Source organism: Triturus cristatus, chromosome 5_2 (assembly GCF_964204655.1).
Source record: "Triturus cristatus chromosome 5_2, aTriCri1.1, whole genome shotgun sequence".
Lineage (NCBI taxonomy): Eukaryota > Metazoa > Chordata > Amphibia > Caudata > Salamandridae > Triturus > Triturus cristatus.
The window spans coordinates 384,344,924-384,370,930 of NC_140588.1; the positions used below are offsets into that span (position 1 = coordinate 384,344,924).

The 26,007-nt window shown below is 44.6% G+C and overlaps 1 long non-coding RNA gene across 1 annotated transcript in view; it reads right to left on the reverse strand.

Annotated features, from left to right (window-relative positions):
* Positions 1-9,758: 9,758 nt before the first annotated feature.
* LOC146823039 (uncharacterized) overlaps positions 9,759-26,007 on the reverse strand; it is a 107,753-nt gene continuing 91,504 nt past the window's right edge. The window contains exons 3-4 of the long non-coding RNA XR_014961874.1: positions 16,217-16,354; positions 9,759-9,924 (exon numbers count right to left, since the gene is read on the reverse strand). This is a non-coding gene — a long non-coding RNA (uncharacterized LOC146823039). The remainder of the gene's footprint in view (positions 9,925-16,216; positions 16,355-26,007) is intronic.

Consider the following 26,007-nt stretch of genomic DNA (forward strand, 5'->3'; position numbering starts at 1 on the left):
TTGTACACACAGTGCAGAGAAGGCACAAGAAATAGGGCAAACAGCCTTTTGCGGGTTAATGCACCCGTGTTGCAGTCAGTGTCCCCGCAGATGATCACCTCCGTCGGTGACGTCCAGGGTGGTTGACCCCCATGGTGCGCCCTTGGCCTGCTACCTGTCTGCCACTGCGGCGTCTTTCACCTGGCAAGGTTGGAGTGATGCTGCTGCGACTCGATGTGTCCTCACTCTCAGCAGAGGCCATTAGTGCGCTGCCACCTGCATTGGCTGTCTGCAGCTGTTCCACAGCAGTGGTCACCTGCGCCAGCCCTCGCGCTATGTCCTGGCAGCAATGTGCCATGTCCACCTGCATGGTTACGCTTCTGCGTGTGAGTGCGCTGGTGGTAGTGCAGAGGCGGTTGACTGCCTTGGTATAATTGTGTAGCCGTGCATTGGCACGTCGTCCAGCCCTGTCATTGGCAGCTTGGGTGTCCCTCAAAGTGGCACAGAGCTCTCGTATTGCCGCTACCATGTTGCGATTGTCCTGATGTAGGCGGCCTAGCTGGCGATTAATTGACCGCATTGCCTTGCTTTGCAGGCGCTGTTCCTGCAACATGCACTGTTCCAAGCCGGAGAACACGGTGCCTTCTCCTTCTGTTGCAGTGCTGCTCCTGGGCCTTGACCTGGAAATGGCCTGTTCCCTTTGCCTTGGTGTTGGTGCGTCATGACGGGGCATGTCTGTCACACCCTGACTCCCCTCTCTCCTGTCGGTGTCATCGCCTGTTGCTGGGACTTCATCCTCAAATGGAGGCAGTGGGGGCACATGTGCGCGCTTCCTGCGCTGAATTGGCTGCTGCTCTGTCTCATCGCTGGAGTCCGCAGGGTCTGCAGGCTCCTCTCCCTCAGCGCTGTCTTCTTGTGGCATGGCGTGTGCTGTGGATGTAAAGGGGACTATATGAGTTTGTGTTACTGTCTGCATGTGGCACTCAATAAAGTTACAAATCTTTGACGGCTAATCTCTGACACATTTCTATTCAATGATCCCCAAAACACATATGTTGCATTTACTTGTGATGGTGTCATGGACACACAGTCAGACACAGTACTACGAGTACCATGATGCATTGCTGGGTGTGCTGTAAGACCTGGGCTGGATTGGCATGTTGGGAGTTAACTATGCGCATTTGGGGGAGTGTGCAAGGGATGGGGAGGAGTGCAGGGTGATTTGGCATGCATCTTACCTTGTCTGCTGGATGAGGGGTCGGAGCTGTCGATTGCAGCCACACCACCAACGCTCTCAGGCAGGAGGGTTGACTCCACAAGCTCCTCATGGGGGGTTGGCTGCTCTGCAGTGGATGGTCCTCCTCCAGTCTGACTGGCATCCTTGAGTCTGGCTGCCACCCTCTCCTTGGACCTCTGGCGCATATCATACCACCGCTTGCGCAGCTCCTCGATGGTGCGTGTGGTGACTCCAACAGCATTCACCTTGCTCTGTATTTCCAGCCAGATTTTCCTCTTCCTGGCCTCTGGGACTTTGAGTGCCTTCTTCCCAAACAGGAGCTCATGGCTGCAGACCATCTCCTCAATGAGGACCTCCTGCTCCTTTTCTGAAAACTTGTGTTTTCTCTTTCTTTTTTCTGCATCTTTGCCCTGCTGGTTTTGTTTGGGATCCATTGCTGGTTGCTGTCTCCAGGAAAGCCTCCTCACACTCCACAAGCAGCCTCTGGGTGTGGCTCAGGTGAGCAGGTGCAGGCAATCACTACAGTTTCCTGTTTGTGATGTCATCAGCCTGCACCAGGCTTGCAGATTCCCGTTTTTGCGATTTCTTATTTAGCGAATTTCGCTATTAAGAAATCGCAATACGGGATTCTGCGAATTATTTGCGATATTTAAGGAATCGCAAATGATTAGCGATTAATTTTATACATCCCGTTTAGCGAATCTGATTTTGCGAATCGCAAATTCTCGCAATTTGAGATTCGCTAAAGGGGAGTTTGATACATATGCCCCTGAGAGACCAGAGAAAACAATTGGATTTGCGCTTTTGTAAGGAAATTACTTTTGTTAGTGTGAAGTATTTTTTCTCATCGGTGTAATAGGTGTAGTCTAGGGAAAAAGGACTACTTTTTCCCCTTGGACCATTCACAAAATATTGAGGGTTTGTCCAAATTGAAATGAACAGCCCACCCAGTCATTGCTTGAAGGGAGCTCAACAAATCGAATCAATGGCTGAAAAGGGTTGTCAAAAAGTCACTTTGTGTATGTACCTGTGTGTGCATGTGTGTTGTGCGGTATGTATGTGTGTTGTGTGGTGTAAGTAGTGGCAACAATAAGTCTTGCCAGAGGGATACATCTGTCTGTAGCATGAGCTAAAAAGATGCGTCGTTAGAACTAACAGAATGTTTAAGATGCTGTGTACAAGATGCAGCTAACAATGGGCACTAAGTGAAATTAGGATGTTCAGGTTGTTTTTAGAGGTATGTGAAATTTGCTTAACTTGCTTTCGTATAATTATGTGAAATTTGGGCAAAGCTATGCGAAATTATGTGTAATTATGCAAAATACAAATCCATCATTTTGTGCTACACTTTAGAGTGAAATGCCTACTTGCATTTGTTTTTGATGCAAGTACAAGTTTTGCACTAAAAATTGTGTAAAAAAATCAAACGCACCGTCGTCAACAGTCGCTCGTGTTCTGTTGTTCCGATGCACTCAGTGGACCATTTCAATTTGTTTTTTACTGTTAATGGTGCGTAATTACACAAAGTGGCATACTGGCATAATTTGGGAGATTTTGCGTAACAAGTATTATGCAAAATTCCCAATACTATAAAAAGTATGCCGTCAAAACTTACATTTTGCCCAGGCCTTCAAGAATAGAATGTTGATTAAGAAATTAATAATTATAAAGCAGTGTAAAGTGGTTTTTGGCTGACATTATGATGCCAAAACCCATGTACGTTTCATAGGGACCTACAACACATTTTCCTTTTTTCACAAGAACCTGTGAATATTTTTTATGCTTCATGGGCCTGTGGGAAATATGGTTTTTCACACACCTGAATTTTCAACAATAAAAGAACCTAAACATGCAATATATTACAGAGTCAACGATAGCGTGTCTGTAGTGATGATTTGGTCTTGGTTTCAATTATAAAGATGATTTCTGCTTGGCTTACACTTTTGGGCACTTTGGTGAATATCCACAATACTTTTATTTTTTATTTATTTTTTATCTTTTTATTTATCAAAATAGTATGTAACAGAACAATACAGATCTGCATGTACCACTGCACAATCACAATGCAATTTCTTTACAGTCACTTTGGTAGACAATATTACATCAATACATATATAGTTTCACAACCTTACGTGTCTTCATCCGAGTCATTCTCATCTTCTGGGGGGGTACAGATCACAATACTTTTCAATTAATCCAATTAAATAGAGAAGTTGTCTGAGCTTTGCCAAGGCAAGTTTTGTGGCGATCCAATTAGGGCGGTGATGAATATGAACAGGTGGCAAAAAAATGAGCGATTTCAATTTTAATTCCCATAGTAAACATTTTCTCCACTACAGCAGAAAGGACTGGACAACATAACACCAAACTCGGCATGAAGCTAGAACTTTATTCAGAGAATTGCCCTTTGCATGGTTTGGTGTAAATCTGATCAGTAGGTTTTGAGAAATTAGAAATACGAAAAGGAATTGGGTGGGCTTTGTAGGGTTAAATTATACAAGTATTTTGACAGACAGTTTGCAAACAGTCTGCAGACTGAGGTTTATTGTGAGAAATTGGGTTTTTGGTTGAGGGGGACGAGTACCCTTCTCAAGCAACAATCACAATACCTGTAAGGGTGAACCACAAAAGTCACTAAATTGACCTGTGCTTAATCCTCTGGTAGCTTGACACAAAACGTAGAGGAAATCTGTAAAGTATCTAAGCAGCACACAAAAACTATAAAAATGAAAAAACACAACACAAGTAAAATTCTATATCATTTTAGAAAAATAGAGTACAATTTATTAAATAATTTGACACAAAACAACAAAAATCCAATCAGTAGAACTGGAGATATGTCATTTCAAAGATTTATCGTAATTATAGCATCTAAAAGCACTAAGCGCCACTCGCAGTTATCTAGTCGTGCAAAACCGGATTACATTTTTTAAAGATCCTGAGAAGAGTCGCGGGTGGTCATTGCTGGAGCTTCCCTTTGGAAGTCACCACGGGCTTCAATTCTATTATGCGATGTGCAGATTTCGCGCTGCTGTTCATCACTGGCGGTCACTGTAGAGTAAAGAGTTGGATTGACAGTCTTCGTGGGTGGCAAGATCCTGGCACAAATGGGCCAGATCGTAGTCACCAACAGACCAAAACTTCAGGATTTCTCCTTTGTCTTCGGAGGAGTGAACTCTGATGCCAATCAAGGGTCCAGGACTTGAGAAGGCACTTCTTGGGGATCAGGAACTCACTCTTGCAGAGGCCAGAAGGACTCGGACAGGTCTAGTTGCGGGTCCAGGCAGGTCCAGTTGCAGCAGGTCAGCTGGGCATTTGCAGGGAGGCCTCTGGAGCTTTTAGGTCCTTGTAGCTCTGAACAGGAGGTCAGTAAGCTGACCCTTATAGTCACTTCAGGTCGCTTGAGATGAAGGTAGCAGGTCCACTCTAAATTCTCAGACAGCAGGACAGGCCTGAGGCAGTTGACTGGGGGTGAGTGCTTGCAATGTTCAACACTCCGTCCATTATTTCCTTTGGTTTATACTTTGTTCGCCATAAGTTGGCAGGGTATGCTCAGACGTGAGTCCCTTGCTCACTTTGCCACTGGATTCAAGCAAGCCTGGCTGAAGACGGCTGAAATGCCAGAAACCGGTCCTAGGAAGCTTGTTTCCGGTCCAGGGAAGACATGGCTTGGCAGTTCGGGCTGGACTGTTCCCATGAGGCACAGGGTCAGACTGATTTGCATATGGCCATGTCTGAACTGGGGTGGCAGAGTGGGCTAAAGAACGATGATGGATTAAACCCAGATCAGTTGACTGGGGGTGAGTGCTTGCAATGTTCAACATTCCGTCCATCATTTCCTTTGGTTTATACTTAGGCCTGAGGCAGTAGGCAGTCCTTTGGCATCAGATTAGTCTTTCTTCTGTAGTATCCACAGGTCCAGGAGTGTACTGAAAAGTGAGAAGTAGGTCTCATGGTCCAATATTTATACTTGGTGCCAGCTTTGAAGTGGGAGAAGCATCTAGAGATGGTTCTAGAGTTTCCTCCCTCCTGGCGCACCCTTGGTACCACGATGTCTGGGATAACAAAAGGCAAGTGTGAAGTTATTTGTGAGTGTAAGAAACAGCCCATATTGCAGTGCTAGTATGATAGGTGAAAGCTCCACCCCCTCCCATCTTGGCAGTATGGCTCAAACGGCCAACACCCAGTACCCCTTTGTGACACTGTCTTGGAGGAAAACACAAAGGCCAACTGACAACTACACATACTCATGTGACCCAAAATACAAACTACAGGCACCAAATGGCTAGGACAAGAAAATGACAACTTTCTAAAAGTGACTATTACAGAAATGTGCCATAAAATTCTATGTTAAAGTTAAAGAGGATCTTAAATTACAATTTTCTAGAGCGCAAACATGGTATTCGTACATGTTCCCAAGCAAAAGTTATCACTTATTAAGTGGAATAAGGTAACCCAGTGTTATCCTATGGTAGATGTAGGCCTTGTAGTAGTGACAAGCAAAATTAAGAGGGTTTCATGACCAGAACATGTAACATATTTATACTTGGTGCCAGCTTTGAAGTGGGAGAAGCATCTAGAGATGGTTCTAGAGTTTCCTCCCTCCTGGAGCACCCTTGGTACCAGGATGTCTGGGGTAACAAAAGGCAAGTGTGAAGTTATTTGTAAGTGTAAGAAACAGCCCATATTGCAGTGCTAGTATGATGGGTGAAAACTCCACCCCCTCCCATCTTGGCAGTATGGTTCAAACAGCCAACACCCGGTACCCCTTTGTGACACTGTCTTGGAGGAAAACACAAAGGCCAACTGACAACTACACGTACTCGTGTGACCCAAAATACAAGCTGCAGGCACCAAATGGCCTGGACAAGAAAATGCCAACTTTCTAAAAGTGACAATTACAGAAATGTGACATAAAATTCAATGTTACTGTTAAAGAGGAGCTTAAATTACAATTTTCTAGAGAGAAAACATGGCATTCGTACATGTTCCCAAGCAAAAGTTATCACTTATTAAGTGGAATAAGGAAAGCCAGTGTTATCCTATGGTAGATGTAGGCCTTGCAGTAGTGACAAGCAAAATTAAGAGTGTTTCACTACCAGAACATGTAAAAATTTAAAAATACATGTCCAACCTTTTATTTACACGGCTACCTGCCCAGAGGCTGCTTAGGGCCTAACTTGGGGGTGACTTATATGTATTGAAAGGAAGCTTGAGGCGTGGAAAAAGGGTTGTTTTACCAAGCCATTATAGCCGTTTAAAACTGCACACAGGCTGAATTGGCAGGCCTGAGATATGTTTTAAAAGAGCTATTTGAGTGGGTGACACAATAAGCGCTCCAGGCCCAATAGTGTCAATGAAATTACAAGTCCTTTGTGAAAGTAGCATCACTTTACTACGGGTTTATTAGTAAATTAAAAGTGCCAGTTGGGTGTAAGCCAATTTTGCCATGTTTAGGGGAGAGAGCACAAGCACTTTAGCACTGGTTACCAGTGATCAATTGCCCAGAGTCCTAAAGCGAACAAAAACTAATTTAATCAAAACAGGAGGAGGGAAAAGAGGCATTTTAAGGCATGGGCAAATTGGACAAGTGCCTACCTTCCAAGTGGCCCCCGGAGAAAGTGAATTTTCTCTTTCGTACACCTCTGTGTCCCTCTGTGTTTTAACTTTTAACTATCATTCAATATTGTTAGGCAACATATGGCTTGAATTAGCAAAAAAGAATAATAATATTCAAAGTTGTTCCAAAGAGGGGTCCCAAAATATTTATTGCCCAGGGCCCCCAAAATGTTTAAGACAACATTGGGGGAGAAGGCAAAAAGTTTGGCGAAAACATCGACAAGGAGTCAGGTCTAACATTTATGAACTGTTTGCAGGTTCAGATAAACAGTAAAGGAACCCCATTGCATTGTGGAGCATTTTGTCCCATTGTCTATTTCGGGTCCATGAACAGAGTGGCTTGGGTCCATAGAACTGAACAATCTAGATGGTTGACCAAGACAGAAAATTGTCTGTTGCTACTCGCATTTTAGAACGTGGGGCATGGTGCTAGGTCCTGAAAAATAAATCAAAGAACAGCATAAGGTTGTATGTTGAGCAGACCCTGGCCCCAAACATATGTTCAACACACACTTTTTAGAGTAGAGTTTATGGATTTAAGACTGTGAGAAACATCGTCACATGAGAGTCTTGAGTTTCCTCCTGAATTAGATATGGGAAGCAATCTTTCTCAGGTCATATGGTAGATTGTTCAAGAGGTGGAGAGCCAAACCTGAGAATTCTCTGTCACCTAAAGCAATTTATTAGAAAGTTAGTTGATTTAGTAACAGAGAGGATGAGGGATTAATAATATGATCTACTGAGTTCCTTTTCAAAATCCTTATTCTCACTGGCCTCTTCTTTCTACAGAATCATTGTTGGTATAGACAACAACACTGGTGCTCATTGCCTTTGGCTGTGTGCAGCGCAGGTTAGTCGCACATCTTTGCTGTGCTTTGGCTGTGCACCGTGGGTGTTGGGCCCAGAGTGTGGCCTGTGGCCAGGTCCTGCGCTCAGCCTTCACACAGGTGGCCAACCCCAGCTGACAGCACACATGAAGGAACTGACAGGCTTATTATTTACAAAATGTTAATAAATCCACTTCCATGTTCTCCAAGGAAAACTATAAAGATGATTCCAACTACTATAATGCATGTGTTGATGTGTGATGGTGAGTGTTTTGGCTCATGATGGTGGTTGCATAGATGTTTGATGGTGAGTAGTTTGGAGTGTGCTGGTGTGTGTGTGTTGATGTTTGATGGAGGCTACTTGGGTGAATAACATTTGATGTGATGTTGCATGTTGGTGTGTGTTGGCATATGTTGGTGGATGTGTTTCTGCAAGATGGGCTTTTGTGGCTGTCTGATGGTGGGAGGGCAGGCAAATAATGGTGACTGAGTTGACCATAATTGGGTGAGTGGTAGTATACAATGGTGGCTGTGTGGCTGAATGATGATGGGTGTATTGTCTTATGAAATTTCTAAGTATAAGTATCGGCATGTCAAGTTTCAAACAGGTCTGTCGGGTGGGGGAAAAAAATAAGAGGCAAAAAATAGTGTTTTCCGTTTTTACTCTCATATTAATCTTCTCTCACTATTGCTGAGCAACCGCTAAACGGAGTCATGTCAAAGTTGACATGAAACTAGAACTTTACACAAAGCAGGACTTTTTCTAGGTTTGACGTAATTCATTTCAGTATTCATTGAGGTATTTTCATTGAAAAAAGTTGGTGAGCGAGTTTTGTGAAGTTCATAATTGCAGACTTTGATCGCTAATTTGCAGATTATGCTTGTATTTGAATACACAAATCTTCCCAGGGCAATAAATGTGAAATAAAATCCGATTGCAAGAGGAATACTGTTTCTCTTTGTCCAGTGGGTGATTTGTGGATAACCAGCAGGTATGCGGATCCGCGCAACCTGATTCGCTGGCTGCAACTGAATCTTTTTCTTGCCATGGACATTTCAGGATCCAGGCACAGAAGGCCTTGTCGTGCAAACAAATGAAAGAGCGAGTATACAGTAGCTGAGGAAGAATCCCCTGGTAACAGGAAGGAAGATAGGAATGACAGCGTTGCAGATAGTGCTCCCAAATGTTTTTTTTTTTTTTTTTTTTTATCTATCTTCCCTGCAGGATTTAAAGACCCACATTCAGGCCTGTGAATGAACCAACAAATACATGGATACATATTATGAAAAATTTGTAATTGTATTTTGCAAACCCTGAATAGGAAAGTAAAAGTGCACTTCACAGTGCAACAATGCATAGACTGCGCTGTAAACACCGTGGTCCAGGTGGTTGACATGCTGTGCCCAGAGAACACATTTTACCGCCATTGGCCATGCACAGAGGCTGCTGGAAGGCCTAGCTGCAAGGCAAAGACCTGTACCCAGAGTGTGGTGTGCACTGGTGAAGGCTTTGTGAAGTTGGTTTAGTGGCAGAGGGTTTGGTGCAGGGCATGTACTAAGAGCCATCTGTAAGTTTCCAAGGGCAGAGGGGACGTCCATGGGGTGGCTGTTCACAGGGCCTAGCCACAGATCAGGCCTTCTGGGCTAACCACTGTTTCATACAGCCAAAATCTTTGTGGGAGGTAGGAACGCAGGGGACAACTCAAGACCTGGCTCTTCGACCAGTAACTTCCTCCCCCCCCCCCCCCCGTCAGCGCCTTGAAACCCGCCCAGGTGTGTAGTGCGCTTTACAAATGACCTGATTGATTGATTGATTGAAGGTGGATGCATCAGTCAGTCCGTAGGAGCCAGGTCACGTGGCCAAGTACCCCTATGCACAGCCAAAGAAAACATGAAGTTGTAGGCTACGGAGGTGGGACTCAGGGCCTGCTCAAACTCCAAAGGCAGATGTGAATAATGGGAGTACATTGTGCAGTCACTGCAAGTGCTCAGTGTAGGGCAGATTAACTTTCTGCCTTCTCAAAATCTCTAAATAAAAAGGCAACCCTCTTCAGATATCTCTGTAGAGTACAGTATTGACTTGTGGAGTCACAGAATCTTTTACCACCATATTTATTGGACAGGTTAGATGGATACATTCTTCTCAAACGCTCAACCAGTGGATTTTATAGCAGAGTAAAATCATTCAGCCGCTTGTTCGTTTTTCTAAGAGTAGCAGTTTGCGCTCTTTGTTGTTCTGGCTGAACTAATGTGTGAGCACGTCTGCAAATGGAAAAAAAAAAGAAAAAAAGACATAGTGACAGGAATTAAATTACAGACATTTTGTAAATCTTTGCAACTATTTTACAAAATACCATTCCTGACTTAATAAAAGAATAGTGCCATTTTTTATGATTCCCTATTCATTCGACAGAGCTTTGGTGCTTGTAATTGTGTATATAAAGCCATCAGTCTTCCAGAGCCATCTCCAGGCGAGCGAGCCCCAAAGCATCGTCAATTCTGCTCAGAACTGATCAGCATCTTTATAGTTTATCAGCCTTGGGGTTCAATTTTGTTTTGGATGCTTTTATAAATGAGCACAATCACTGGCGAATCTGTTCCTCCAGATTGCAAAGAGAAAAATCGCGAGGGGAACTTTAGTGGATTACGGTGTCACCGAGGATAAAGTACAAGCTGAAATGCACCTCCAATCGTCTCGCGGAGGATTCTGTCTGGTGTATATTTTCAGTTCTATTTCACTAAAATTAGATAATTGTTTTTGTTATCATTGGTTTTGAAGCCACACTCTGACTCCAGGCTAAGTTCTTGATCAGTGCACTATGCAGGAAAATCAATTTGTTCCAAACAACTATTTATTAAAAGAAAACAGAAGCAAAAGAGCAACAAATGGGGGTAGTGTTGAGGAAAGAGACGAAATTACTCTTTTTGTCAAGCAGGATCATAGTGCATCATTGATTTAAACACAAAGACTAACATAATTTAATTAACTGCAAAAAGCAACCTCGATTCCACCGATTTAGAACAGTGATGCAGTACTGTTGCAGATACATTAAACACTACTTCTCTAACAACAAAAGGCAGTGGAGCTGCATAGTTTGCATTAACTCAGTCATTGAAACATTTGGTGTTGGAACAATTTTGCGCCAGTATTTGAATTGGCAAACCAATGCAAAAGGAATTTTGTAGGTGGTGCAAATGTCTGTCTTGCATTGACTGGTCTGTGCAAATGTAATTTTGCATCTGCTATTCAGTACAATTAATAATGCAAAGTTGCATGTTCACCAGCATAAAACGCTTGGTGCCCAGTGCAATGTGCATAATCCTGATTACGTGTTTACATTCACTCGCACTTAGGCCTAGGAGATTGTGAGTTCTCTCGTGCCATATACAATAATTATCCGCACAATAAACTCCAACACTCAGGTGTTTGGAATTGATCAAGTGCCCTTAAAATTGGGTATAGCATATGAATGTTGGTGTTTACTACACCAAAATCCACATGTTGTGAAACTGACCAAGATTGTTTTGCATAGAAAATATCAGCAGGTATGACCTGCTGACATTTAACTTGTGCATACTGATTTTATTACAACAGTATTTACTGAGTGTGATAAAATTGTAGAAGTCATAATTCCAATTTGTGCGGTAGCAGGTGTTATCGCACATATTGGAATTATCCATTGAATGACATCACATCTCTCCTCGACTGCGGTGAAACTGTGGCTCTGATCCTCATTTGCCTCTCCGCTGCAATCCACACTGTCTCCCATCACACCCTCATCGATAGACTCCACGCCCCTAGCATACAGCAGAATGCCCTAAAATGGATCACTTCCTTCCTCTCAGGACGCACACAGAGCATCCTACTGCCTCCTTTCTCCTTCGCACCCAAGGACATAACCTGAGGTGTACCCCAAAGAACATCCCTCAGCCCCCCATTCAACACCTACATGATCCCCCTTGCAGATGGCATTAGATCCCATGGCCTCAACATAATATCCTATTCCGACAACACTCAACTCATCCTCTCACTCACCGAAGACCCTACCAAAACCAACTTCTGTAGCGCCATGACAGATGTAACCAAATAGATGAGACACAGTTGCCTCAACCTTAACACCGACAAAACAGAAGCTCTGATCTTCGCATTATTCCCACCCTCGTTTCCACACCGGACACTGATCAAATCACTGTACATCAATTGCTTAGGGAGGTGTTAGATCTGGGGGTCTCTAGTTGGCAGGGTAGGTTCCACTGTCCAAGTAGGGACCCTTGCTTCTAGTCAGGGAAAGGGGGATACACTGTTAAGATAACCCCTGCTCACCCTCTAGGTAGCTTGGCCTGAGCAGTCTAGGCTATCAAAGGCAATGTGTAAAGTATTTGTACCAACACTCACAGTAACACAGTGAAAACACCACAGATTTACTCCACACCAGTTTTAGAAAAATAATGTATCTTTACTAAACTTCACAAGACCAAATACTACAGACAAACCAACATACAATTCAAAAGGTTACTTTAAAGATAGTTCAAGAGTTTGCAGAAAGTACTCCAGGATGTAAAAGTCAGTGTCCTGCACAATGCGACTCTCAATGCACAAAATGCGACACTCTCGTGCCCAACAGTACCTGTAGTTGTGATAAGGTTCCCAAAAGCTATAACAAGGAAGCTTGCAAAGGCGATGCGATACTCCTGAGATCCTGGGGAGGCTTTGCAGCAGCCCTGCTTCACGCAGCAGAGGTGGATGCGCCGGCTCCGATCTGTAAGGGGAGGATGCGATGACTTTGGCCTTCGTTGCGTAGGTTTCTTAGGGGGAAGCTTCACGCACAGGTTCGATGCGACACTCTTCGATGTGGTGCGATGCGTGGCGCAGCGCTGCCTTCCGGCGCCGCAACTCTCGATGCGCCACGGAACGGGACTCTGCGTCGACCCACCCGATGACTGGAGACTTTCCACGCACCGGCAGTGGTGCGGCTCGCAAACTGGTTCTGCGACAACCCTCGCAATGGCCGGAATCTTCACGCTTCGGGACGATGCTCGACGCACTCGGCGATGCGGGGACCCTGCGTGTTGCGATGGTGCCGCGATGAAATTTTCCTCGCACTCTCGTCTTGCGACACGCAATCGGATGATGCGTTGGGTACCAGTCACTCTTGTTCACGCTTCTGCTTCCCAGCTCCCAAACACAGCAAAACGACCTCCTGAGGCCCCAAGACTGGGCAAGCACTCCAAGGCAGGTCAGAACTCTCTCAGCAGAGTTCCAGGGGAGCTGGTGGTGAAGTCCTTTTGTTCCTGGGACTTCTTAACAGGGAGCCAGCTCTTCTCAGGCCCTTGGAGATCAGAATCAAAAGAAGGGAACACAGCAAAGTCCTTCCCCTCTCCTTGGCAGCAAAGCAAAACAGCAAGCAGGCAGTCTTCTCCTCTTCAGTTCTTTTCAGCTTTCTCCTTGGCAGAGGTTTCTTCTTAGTACCAAAGTGATCTAAAGTTTTAGGTGTCTGGGGTCCTCTTCTTATACCCCTCCAAGTCTTTGTCTCTCTTTGTTCCAGTGGGGGGGATTCCCCTGCTCAAACCGGTTCCTGGGTGTGCTCTGCTCTGGAGCACCTGGTTCCTTTCAGAGTGAGGGGCAGGGTCGTTAGACGCTCAGCAGGAGGTGGAGCCTTCTTTGTGCCAGCAGAGGCAGAGTCCTCAGCCTGGCCAGCAGGGGGTGGAGCCAGCTTTGTGTTTGGCAGGGACAGCCCTATTCAAACCCAGGGACTACTCCTCCCACCCATCTAAAGCAGATCTCCCTATTCACCCTGCTGCTGACTCATCCAGGCTCCTGGAGCCACCTGGCCCATCACATGACACCCTTCAGCCAACCAGCACACAGGCACACAGGAAGGTTAAACAGGAGAATAGCTACTTTCTAAAAAGTGCTATTCTCACACAGTGAATTTAAAAACCATCTTGCTAAAAAGATGTATAATTAAATTCTGAACACAGAGATACCAAATTGGATTTTCTATCTTGCCCTTATGGGAAGATAGGCATGTAAACAGCCTTCCCCATTCTATCCTATGGGCAAGATAGCCTCTCAGCAGTGAAAAACGAAAATGGCTGTAATTCACTACCAGGGCATGTTACACACCTCAGTACATGCCCTACCTTTCAGATACACTGCACCCAGCCCAGGGGGGTACCTAGGGCCACCATAGGGATGCCTTACATGTACAGAAAGGGAAGGATAAGGCCTGGTCAGTGGGTGCACTGGCCAGGTCGACATGGCAGTCCTGGACTGCACATAGGCACTGCAAGCAGGCCTAAGACATCATTTTAGCGCTACTCCTGTGGGTGGCACAATCAGTGCTGCAGCCCACTAGTAGCATTTGAATCACCAGCCCTGGCACACGCAGTGCACTTTACTAGGGGCTAACAGGTGAAACAAATATACCAATCATGGATAACCAATCAATACAACAATTTACCAAGGGAGCACTTGCAGTTTGACACTGATCAGCAGTGGCAAAGTGCCCAAAGCATCTAAACCAGCAAAATCGAAATCCAGCATAGCATCAAAAATATAGGAGGTAGAGGCAAAAAGTCAGGGGTAGCCACGCCAAAGATGCCAGGTCTAACAGGAGGCTACAGATTCTATTCTGCGACTAGCATCTAAAACCCGATTCAGAATACCTCCTCCTGTCCCCTGGTTTAATGAAGCCCTCCGTTTGGAAAAAAATGCTGTAAATCCCTTGAAAGGGGTTGGAGGAAACACTATGCACCCGAGGCCAAGGCAGAGTATGTAGATGCTTTGAAAAAATATCATGACTCTCGCAAATATGCCCGGGCAGGCTACTATATGGAGTTGATCACCAACGCCCAACATTGCCAAAAGACTCTGTTTAAAGTAGTTAATGAACTCTCTGCAGCTAGCCCCTTTACACCACCCCCTCCCTCTCTCAATAACAGTGTGACGAGCTAGCCTCCTTTTTGCTAAACAAAGTAGTGCTAATTCATCGGCAATTAATGCAGATGCTCCCATCCTAGTGAGTTCACCAATCAACTGGAATTACATCCCGTCGCCTGTAAGTTCAAAGCTAAGTCAAAAAAAAAACTAGACTTCAGGGTTTGGCCCCCCTTGGACCTAGCTCTATTGCAAACCTTACTGGCCACCATCAAGTTTGGCTCTCCGCTTGATCCCCTTCCACCATCAAAACTTGGACTGATTACCGATGTCGCCTTAACAGTAATTCTTGATCTCCTCAACACTTCCTTGAGCACGGGTGATGTGCCCCAGAACTGAAAACATGCCTTGGTGCTCCCTGTGCTCAGGAAGGATGACCTTGACCCTCTCTACTGGTCAAACCTTAGGCCGATCTCCCTCCTCTCTATTTTTTCTAATATTCTGGAAAAGCATGTCAACACTCAACTCTCTTCTTTCGCCACTACTTGTTATCTGCTTCACCCGTCTCAGTCTGGGTTTAGGGCAGGCCATAGTACCAAATCCGCCCTACTAGGAATCACAGAACTCCTTAGGCAAGAACTCGAGTCTGGTGGGACTGCCGTCCTTATCCTGTTGGATTAAAGTGCGGCTTTCGACACAGTCTCACACTCCATCCTTCTGGACAGATTGAAGGTGCTAGGCATTGTTGACCTGGCCCTGAGGTGGCTGTCTTCCTTTCTGAAAAATAGAATGTTTCAGGTTGCATCAGCGAACAACACATTCAAGACCCTAACACTGACCTCGGGTGTTCCACAGGGATTCATTTTGAGCCCCCTGCTTTTTAATATTTACCTTCCCCCTCTGATGGATGGTGATTAAGAACTCTGGTCGCAACGTTTTCTCTTATGCTGAGGATTCCCAGATTATTTTCGCCCTTTGGATGAACAGAAATGCCCTAAAGCTTAACAGCAATAAAACAGAAGTTTTTGTTTTGGGCAATAACCCTGAACTATGGGGAGTTAACCACTGGCCTGTCTCACTGGGACCATTACCCACGCCGGTTAATAAGGTTAAGAACCTCGGCTTCATTATTGATAAGAATCTTCCCCTTTAAGCTGCAGGTCTCCAAGCTCACAGCTTCCTGCTTTTCCAGTCTTAAATGGCTCAAGAAAATTCTCTGCCTGATTCCTTTGAATGCCCAGAGAACAGTGCCAAGGTCCTGGTAACGTCCAGATTGGACTATGGGAATGTATTGTATCTGGGCGCAAATAAATCCCTGATCCACCGCCTGCAGACTATTCATAACGGGGCCGCCCACCTTCACTTTCGGCTCCCTAGACATGTTTCTGTCTCTCCCCTGCTCCACAAACTTCACTGTCTTAGGGTCGACAAGCGCATTAAATTCACGGCCTTATGCTATATGTTTCGAGCCAGACACGGATTTGCCGCTTCATACATCTAAGTTGTGGTGTCCCCTTATGTGCCCACCCAATCACTGAGATCAGCTAACCTCTCACTATTTACCACGCCCAGGGTTCGACGGGCCCGCATTAAGGGTCGATCTTTCTCCTGTTTGGGCCAAAATCTCTGGAACTCCCTTCCTGCAGCTCTCAGGAACTGTCACTTGTTACTTACTTTCCATAAGAACCTGAGAACTTTGCTCTTCAAATGCTCTGACTGAGCTCATGTCATCTGGCAAGTTGCTGTTTGATCCCCATCTTCTTCTGTATCCCTGCTTTCTGCCTTCTGGGTATCTGCGTGCGCCTCATATCTCTTAAATAAAACATAAATAAAGAACATTACCGTATGGGACCACAGCTGCTGGCCAGCAGAAATCAGACCAACACCCACACCAACAGACCACGCACACAACCTCAGCCTCCTCCTCTACAGCCAACTAACAATGAAACAACAATCCGGAAGAGATGCCAGTTCAAGATCCTCACGCATGCCTACAAAGCTCTACACAGCCAAGGACTGGCCTAGATCAACCATCGATTGAACTTCCACCTGCCCACATGACACCTGTGCTCTGCCGCACTCACACGCACACCCCACATCTATCACAGCCGCATTGGGGGCCGTTCTTTCTCCTACATCACCGCCAAGACCTGGAACACCCCACCCATCCACCTCCATACAGCCCCTCCCTGGAGGAATTCAGAAAGAAGCTAAAAGACCTGGATGGAGACACAGCACCTCAGCACCCAGATGCCCCTAGGGGTGACAGTGTGCACTCTACAAATACTGATTGATTGATTGATTGAAGTCTTTTTGTAATAAAAATGATGGTGTCCTCAACAAAATAGATAAAAAGCAAACTCAATGATTAAATTAACACAACTGCAAAGAGAGCAACTTGAATGCTAGCTTCATGTCACATAGTCCTAGAAATATCATTAAACTTTAGCATTTAAAAAGACAAAATCCAAAACTTTCCAACCAACAGACCTCCTTCCCAACTACAAACCGAGACGATAGCCTGATGCTTTGTCTTCTGCCCTACAACATCAAGCAGAGAGTGAACTAAGGCCTCTGTGACAATTATGGATCTCGTTACTGACTGCCTTGATGCAATCCATATACTCCACTGCAATATTCTTCCAGTGAATTAGGCAAAGTTACAAGCTGCAGACCAAGTCGGCTAAACATGTTGTATGAGGTGTTTTGACCAGCCTTAAGTCTGACTGAAACTAACTATGCCATGGTAACTAATTGTGCCATTGCCCTTCTTCAAGTTCGCTGTATGGCATCTGTGAAGATCAGAATCGATTGTTACACTATTTGTAGGGGGGTAGCTTCAGGTAGGGGTGTTTGGGGTGTTAGACCCCCTTAATGAATTGATTTTCTAGTAAATAGTTGGGTCGAGGTGCTTTCAGCCTGGTATGGTGAGGTGTTTTTCAGATTTCACCAGGGATTTTTCCATACACACAGACAAAAATGCACACATGCGCTCGCCTTCTCTGCTTTGAAAGTCTTTAAAAATGTTGGTAATTTTACAAAATGTTTTTCTCACTTCTTACCCATACCAATCCACTTTCGCCTCCCTTTCCCCTGCCCCTTTAGCCCATCTCATGTACCCTGCTTGTCGTACAATGTACTTTAACATTATACGGCAGCATGATTGTTGGAAAATCTGAACCTCACACCCAAAAATGTGATTGACCAAGCTACTCCCCTGACTATTTGAGTGAATTCTGAAAGGGGGTGAACAGAATACAAACTGAAACAATACTTACACGGGGCCTTCTGACTGGGGATTGACAGGTGCAATCAATGGTAGAAGTATGTTTTCGAGTACAAATGATTCCTTACATGATGCAGAGAAGGAGGGCACCAACAAGTACTTACTGTCATGGAATTCCCATGTTTCAAGAGGTACAATGTTTATTTAGGCACTTTGTCATTTTTTCTCAGTTTTCTCAAAAACATGAGCGATCGATTACAACACCCCGGAGAGTTTCACTATGTCCAAAATCCACGGTCCAGGTTAGATCTAAAGGCTACAGATAGGTATTTCTAATATACTTTAATGGACTGTCACTTTATATGATCAAATTGGTTAACTGTTTAGTTGCTATGATCAAGTTTAAAGGCTCTTAACGGTGTAGCCCCGACCTGGGACTAACTGTGAATCCCCTACATTTCATTATTTTTTTGTTGTTGTTGTAAAGCTTTATTCGACAAGTAATGTCATAAAAGCTATCAAAATATATAAATTTTGTTTTATAGTAAAAGTGTAATCGCTCAATACGATGGACAACATATAAACAGACAATACAACATAGTAGTCTATTTAGTCCGGGACATATTAAAACAATTGTTATATTCAATTTGTTAAAACATAGATTCATCAGATAAAAAACATGTAATTTATATAGCAAATAGAAATATGCAGTAACAACAGGTTAAAAACAGATAACATTTCATTTTGTTACCAAACCATCACAACGTTATTGACATTTAATATTTTACTCGGGCATTATAAATTTGCCCTAAGATGGCGATAAAAGTAACTAATAAAGTGCTTGTGCATGAAAGAGGATTATTGAGTTGGCCAAGAGGACTTAAGGTCATCACACATGTATGTTGCAGCCTCAGTCAATGTATTGTATTGTATTTCGTTCTTATATGGCGCAGACTGCCACCCTATGGGTATCCTGGCGCTTAGACTTGAGTATGACCACCATATGAGCAGACCAGAGTAACAGTGGGGAAAACTAAAGTTCAGTCCTTGGGAAAAAGCCAGGTTTTCAGACTCTTTCTGTACTCGGTCAGGGAATTGGCTTGTCTAATGCTCTGGGGTAGCTCGTTCCATAAGTGTGCTGCAGCCACACTAAAATCTCTACCCCCCATCCTAGAATGCTTAAATCTGGTAGTCGTCATCAGATTTGCACTGGAGGAACGGAGCTGCCTCTTGGGGTTGTACCAGGTAAATTTGTCCTGCAGTGGGACTGGCCCAGATCATGTGCTGCTCTGTATACAATACAGAGCAATTTAAAACAAACCCTTTCCTTAATAGGCAGCCAATGGAGATCTCTCAAGGCCAAAGTTGTAGAGGACCTGCGTTGCCTATTTTGCACCAGCTTTGCTGCCATGGACTGGACTCTCTGCAAACCCTGAATGATGTATTGAGGAGCTCCCAAATACAGGGAGTAGCAGTAGTCCAGCCTCCTCAGCACTATGTTCCTTACTACAAGGGAAGAGATAGAGAAGAGATATAGACAAAACCACAGGAGTGTAACCCGTAGACCAAACTGAGATCAGGGTAGTAACAATGTAATTGTAACAATATCTCAGCAGGATTTATTGAATTATTTGTAGTCGTATGTACAAGACATTACAAACACACAGAGAGAGAAACAGAAAAAAGAGGCTGCAAATATTTCAATTAATGCGCCCATGGGCGTCATATATTTAGGAAAGATTAACGAAAGAGTCAACAGATTATAACAGCACTGTTCGGTTTAAATACCAAAAACAACCCTAAGGGAAAAGGTGTACAATGTGCTCGTGACATAAGTGTGATGGCGCAAGTGACAACGTGAAGAAAACCATAGCAAGGGGCGCAACACAATATATACAGAGTATGTACAAATTCAAGGTTCCAAGCAACAATTTCAATTGTTCATTTGAAAGTTCTCAAGGAGTTTTTTACAAGGGAACCAAAAGATCAAAGAGCGCCAAAAGGATTTGGAGCTGATGGGCACAGGTCGACGACGTTTCGATCCTTAATAAATTCGGATCATCCTCAGGACCAGGGTCGTAAATTTCAGGGAGTGCTGTGTAAAATAAAGGTCAGTATCAGAGCGGAGGTGAACCGGACATTGGGAAGAGAAGGAAACAGGGGAATCTAGACTAGAGCCTACCTGTGGCCCGGGGTAGGGGGACTCTGTCAAGGAGGGTTCCGGGTAGAATGATAAGATCACGATGTGTCCAGGAGAGACATCAGAGGACTCGAGTTTAGTTCAAGCGTCTCTGGGAAACAAGAGGGTAAAATAAGCGGGGGAAGTGGGAGGGTAACTGAGCAGGGGAAGATGAACAGCGGTAACGTATAGTTCACTTACCGCGGGCAAGAGCGGAGCTGCGGAACCGGAGGGGCGCAGAAGGGCGCTTCAGTGTTTTCTGCGAATGGGGAGTAGAGAGATCGATTCAATGATCAGCAGAATGAGGAAAAGGAAGAGGGGGAAGGGAGGGGGGGTGGAAAAGGACGGGTGTAAACTTACAGAAAGCAGGTCAGGGGAGTCGTGGTTCAAAATTTCACGAAGGTACATCAAGCCGCCACAGACTTGTGCGGAGCTCAACCGAAGCCTGTGAAGAGAAGCCGAGCTCCCTTCTACATAAAGGAAATTCAGCGTCGTGGCAACGGGCACCGATTGGACCGTGGGGAAGGGGGTGGGACGGTAGCTACGGACGCGGGGACAGTAGCCAATGCGGGAGCAAGAGGAGTGGGCAGGAGAAGGTGATAGGGTCCTGGGCTGGTGACCTGGGCTGGTAACCAAGGACGCCTAGGGATCGTGAATACAAGGGAAAGAGAAGAGTTACGGGACTGCTGAAAGAATTAGTCAGACTGTAAACGCATTAAGCTGACGTGTGAGGACCGGTCAAGTGGGAACAGTAAAGGATAGGTCTAATGGGGGTGGCGAAAGGAACAGATGCAAATTGAGTTATGTCAAGGTCATAGTCCACAATGTAGGTACGAAACTAATTTAAGAGTAATATATACATTTCACGGCGAAGGTCAGACAGGAAAGGATAGTAGTCTTCTGTTAGAGGTGCCGGGTCAATGTTATGTATCAGCGGGGACCCATGAAAAACAACAACAACATATGTAAAAAAATGATTATCATACATTTCGGGAAGATCTGTTTTACATTAAATTAAAAACGTTAATGTGTCTGGTCAGAGAATGTTAAGCGTGACCAATTCAGATAGGGGGGAGGGGAAAAGGGGGTAAATGAGGTGTAGAGCCACTGGATGATCATGGTGGAAGATAAATCGTGCTGTTCCACTCATCGATAGTGTTCAACCCTTGATTCACAGAATTACAACGAGTAATCCATTTACATTCGCATTTGTTCAAGAGTTGTTGTAAATTACCACCTCTGGGCGGAAGCCGCGGTTGGTCAATAACCTGCCACTTCATGTCAAGTACATCATGATTTTTCTCCAGATAGTGTGATACCAAGGGAGCTGTAATGACCTTGCAGTTTATCCTGCTTTTATGCTGGATAATCCTTTGCTTAACCATTTGAGTTGTCTGTCCGATGTAGAGGAGATGACACGGGCATTCAATGGCGTATATCACGTTTTGTGACCGACAATTGGTCAGCGTGTTTAGGGAGTATGTTTGATTATCAAATTTAAACTCCTTTGTGTTGATGGTAAGATCGCACACACTGCATGACTGGCATTTGTAGTGACCTAGTACGGGCGGTAGTCCCCATGCGGTGGTGATGGCAGTGGAGTGAGCAGGTTTGATGGGCCAGGCGATGGCATGTACCAAATGGTTAGAAAGATTATTGCCTCGTTTGAATGAGAAGAGAGGTGGCTCTTGGAAGGATTTGTTGGTTCTCAAAATTGTCCAATTTTTTTAAATAATCTTTTTGACTTGGTTGCTGCTGGGGCTGAATTTAGAAACAAAGGGAATGCGGGAGTTTGTTTATTTCGGCTGTGGTGTGAGAAGGATGTCCTGATGGCAGTACCAAGCTCTTTTGCGAGCGCGTGAGGTCAATCTGCGAGGGTAACCTCTGTCTATAAGTTTTTTAAGTAAGACATCGGATTCCCTGAAATAATCCTTGCGCCAGCTACAGTTTCTTCGGATGCGGAGGAATTGGCCATAGGGTAAGCCATCTTTGAGTCCACGTGGATGGTAGCTGGAATAGTGTAGTAGGGTGTTCCTTTCCGTCGGTTTGCGATAGAGCGATGTTCCAATTACTCCTTCTTCCACATGTATGTTAAGATCTAGGAAAGGAAGGTCATTGTTTTTGTATTCAAAAGTGAACTTCAAATGTGGTTGGCAGTTGTTCAGCCAGTTCACAAAAGATGTGAGAGTGTCGGCATCACCATTCCAAAATAGGAGGACATCATCTATATAACGTCGCCATAAGGAAATTTGAGGTCTGAATGGATTGTTGGAATTGAGTATGAGGCATGTTTCAAGTTTGTAAACAAACAGGATGGCAAAGTTTGGGGCAAAGCAAGCTCCCATTGAAACACCTTTGATTTGAAGGTAGAAATCATCATGATACAGAAAATAGTTGTTCTCTAAGGCAATGCGTAGGAGACTCATGATGAATTCTGTGGGAATCCGGGTCGGTCTTGGTCTGTTTTCCAATAATTCATGAATAGCTAGAAGACCTTCATCGTGTGGAATATTAGTGTACAAGGATTCGATGCCGAGACCCGCCATCAATTCAGTTTCTGGATCAAAAGGTCTGTCTTCAATGGTTCTGATCAGGTCCATACTGTCTCGTATATAGGTGTCTGTGAGAGGAACAAATTCCTTGATGATGGCATCTATGTATTTACCCAGGGGTTCCAGAATAGAGCCACATCCGGAGACAATGGGTCTGCCGGGGGGGTTCTGGGTGTCCTTGTGGATCTTCGGTAAAACATAAATCACTGGTGTGCGTGGATGGGCATTGTTGAGGAAAATAAACTCTTTAGGTGAAATGATATTTTGGATCTGTGCTTGTTTAGTAATGTGGTTGATTTTGATTTTGAGATTAAGGCCTGTTTTTCGACCAGTGGATTAAAAGTGGAAGGGGGATGAAAGCGAGTAGTGTTAGAATGAATCGGTCCAGCTTTATCTGCAAAGAATTGGCGTAACCTGATTCGTCGGAAGAACTGTAGTAGGTGTGTATGCAGTTCAAAGAAGTTGCTTCGTTCCCACGGAACGAAGCAACTTCTTTGAACTGCATACACACCTACTACAGTACTCGCTTTCATCCCCCTTCCACTTTTAATCCACCCTCACACACCATGCCTCCAGAAATTCTATCCTTTGAGAGAATAGTACTACATGAAGTTGCAAATGTACAGAAAGCCTTTGAATTTGTTCCTTACAACCTCCCACTGGTCGAAAAACAGGCCTTAATCAGCCTTAAGAAGAGAACAGATTTGACCATCAAGCCAGCGGATAAAGGCGGAGGCATTGTTGTCATGGACAATGAAAAATATGATGTGGAGATCAAAAGACAACTGACCAACTCTGCTCATTATCGCAAACTCACTCATGATCCCCTCCCTGATCTCAAAATCAAAATCAACCACATTACTAAACAAGCACAGATCCAAAATATCATTTCACCTAAAGAGTTTATTTTCCTCAACAATGCCCATCCACGCACACCAGTGATTTATGTTTTACCGAAGATCCACAAGGACACCCAGAACCCCCCCGGCAGACCCATTGTCTCCGGATGTGGCTCTATTCTGGAACCCCTGGGTAAATACATAGATGCCATCATCAAGGAATTTGTTCCTCTCACAGACACCTATATACGAGACAGTATGGACCTGATCTGAACCATTGAAGACAGACCTTTTGATCCAGAAACTGAATTGATGGCGGGTCTCGACATCGAATCCTTGTACACTAATATTCCACACGATGAAGGTCTTCTAGCTATTCATGAATTATTGGAAAACAGACCAAGACCGACCCGGATTCCCACAGAATTCATCATGAGTCTCCTACGCATTGCCTTAGAGAACAACTATTTTCTGTAGCATGATGATTTCTACCTTCAAATCAAAGGTGTTTCAATGGGAGCTTGCTTTGCCCCAAACTTTGCCATCCTGTTTGTTCACAAACTTGAAACATGCCTCATACTCAATTCCAACAATCCATTCAGACCTCAAATTTCCTTATGGCGACGTTATATAGATTATGTCCTCCTATTTTGGAATGGTGATGCCGACACTCTCACATCTTTTGTGAACTGGCTGAACAACTCCCAACCACATTTGAAGTTCACTTTTGAATACAAAAACAATGAACTTCCTTTCCTAGATCTTAACATACATGCGGAAGAAGGAGTAATTGGAACATCGCTCTATCGCAAACCGACGGAAAGGAACACCCTACTACACTATTCCAGCTACCATCCACGTGGACTCAAAGATGGCTTACCCTATGGCCAATTCCTCCGCATCCGAAGAAACTGTAGCTGGCGCAAGGATTATTTCAGGGAATCCGATGTCTTACTTAAAAAACTTATAGACAGAGGTTACCCTCGCAGATTGACCTCACGCGCTCGCAAAAGAGCTTGGTACTGCCATCGGGACATCCTTCTCACACCACAGCCGAAAAAAACAAACTCCTGCATTCCCTTTGTTTCTAAATTCAGCCCCAGCAGCAACCAAGTCAAAAAGATTATTTCAAAAAATTGGACAATTTTGAGAAACAACAAATCCTTCCAAGAGCCACCTCTCTTCTCATTCAAACGAGGCAATAATCTTTCTAACCATTTGGTACATGCCATCACCTGGCCCATCAAACCTGCTCACTCCACTGCCATCACCACCGCATGGGGACTACCGCCCGTACTAGGTCACTACAAATGCCAGTCATGCAGTGTGTGCGATCTTACCATCAACACAAAGGAGTTTAAATTTGATAATCAAACATACTCCCTAAACACGCTAACCAATTGTCGGTCACAAAACGTGATATACGCCATTGAATGCCCGTGTCATCTCCTCTACATCGGACAGACAACTCAAATGGTTAAGCAAAGGATTATCCAGCATAAAAGCAGGATAAACTGCAAGGTCATTACAGCTCCCTTGGTATCACACTATCTGGAGAAAAATCATGATGTACTTGACATGAAGTGGCAGGTTATTGACCAACCGCGGCTTCCGGCCAGAGGTGGTAATTTACAACAACTCTTGAACAAATGCGAATGTAAATGGATTACTCGTTGTAATTCTGTGAATCAAGGGTTGAACACTATCGATGAGTGGAACAGCACGATTTATCTTCCACCATGATCATCCAGTGGCTCTACACCTCATTTACCCCCTTTTCCCCTCCCCCCTATCTGAATTGGTCACGCTTAACATTCTCTGACCAGACACATTAACGTTTTTAATTTAATGTAAAACAGATCTTCCCGAAATGTATGATAATCATTTTTTTACATATGTTTTTGTTTTTCATGGGTCCCCGCTGATACATAACATTGACCCGGCATCTCTAACAGAAGACTACTATCCTTTCCTGTCTGACCTTCGCCGTGAAATGTATATATTACTCTTAAATTAGTTTCGTACCTACATTGTGGACTATGACCTTGACATAACTCAATTTGCATCTGTTCCTTTCGCCACCCCCATTAGACCTATCCTTTACTGTTCCCACTTGACCGGTCCTCACACGTCAGCTTAATGCGTTTACAGTCTGACTAATTCTTTCAGCAGTCCCGTAACTCTTCTCTTTCCCTTGTATTCACGATCCCTAGGCGTCCTTGGTTACCAGCCCAGGTCACCAGCCCAGGACCCTATCACCTTCTCCTGCCCACTCCTCTTGCTCCCGCATTGGCTACTGTCCCCGCGTCCGTAGCTACCGTCCCACCCCCTTCCCCACGGTCCAATCGGTGCCCGTTGCCACGACGCTGAATTTCCTTTATGTAGAAGGGAGCTTAGCTTCTCTTCACAGGCTTTGGTTGAGCTCCGCACACGTCTGTGGCGGCTTGATGTACCTTCGTGAAATTTTGGACCATGACTCCCCTGACCTGCTTTCTGTAAGTTTACACCCATCCTTCCCCCCCCCCTCCCTTCCCCCTCTTCCTTTTCCTCATTCTGCTGATCATTGATTCGATCTCTCTACTCCCCATTCGCAGAAAACACTGAAGCGCCCTTCTGCGCCCCTCCGGTTCCGCAGCTCCGCTCTTGCCCGCGGTAAGTGAACTATACGT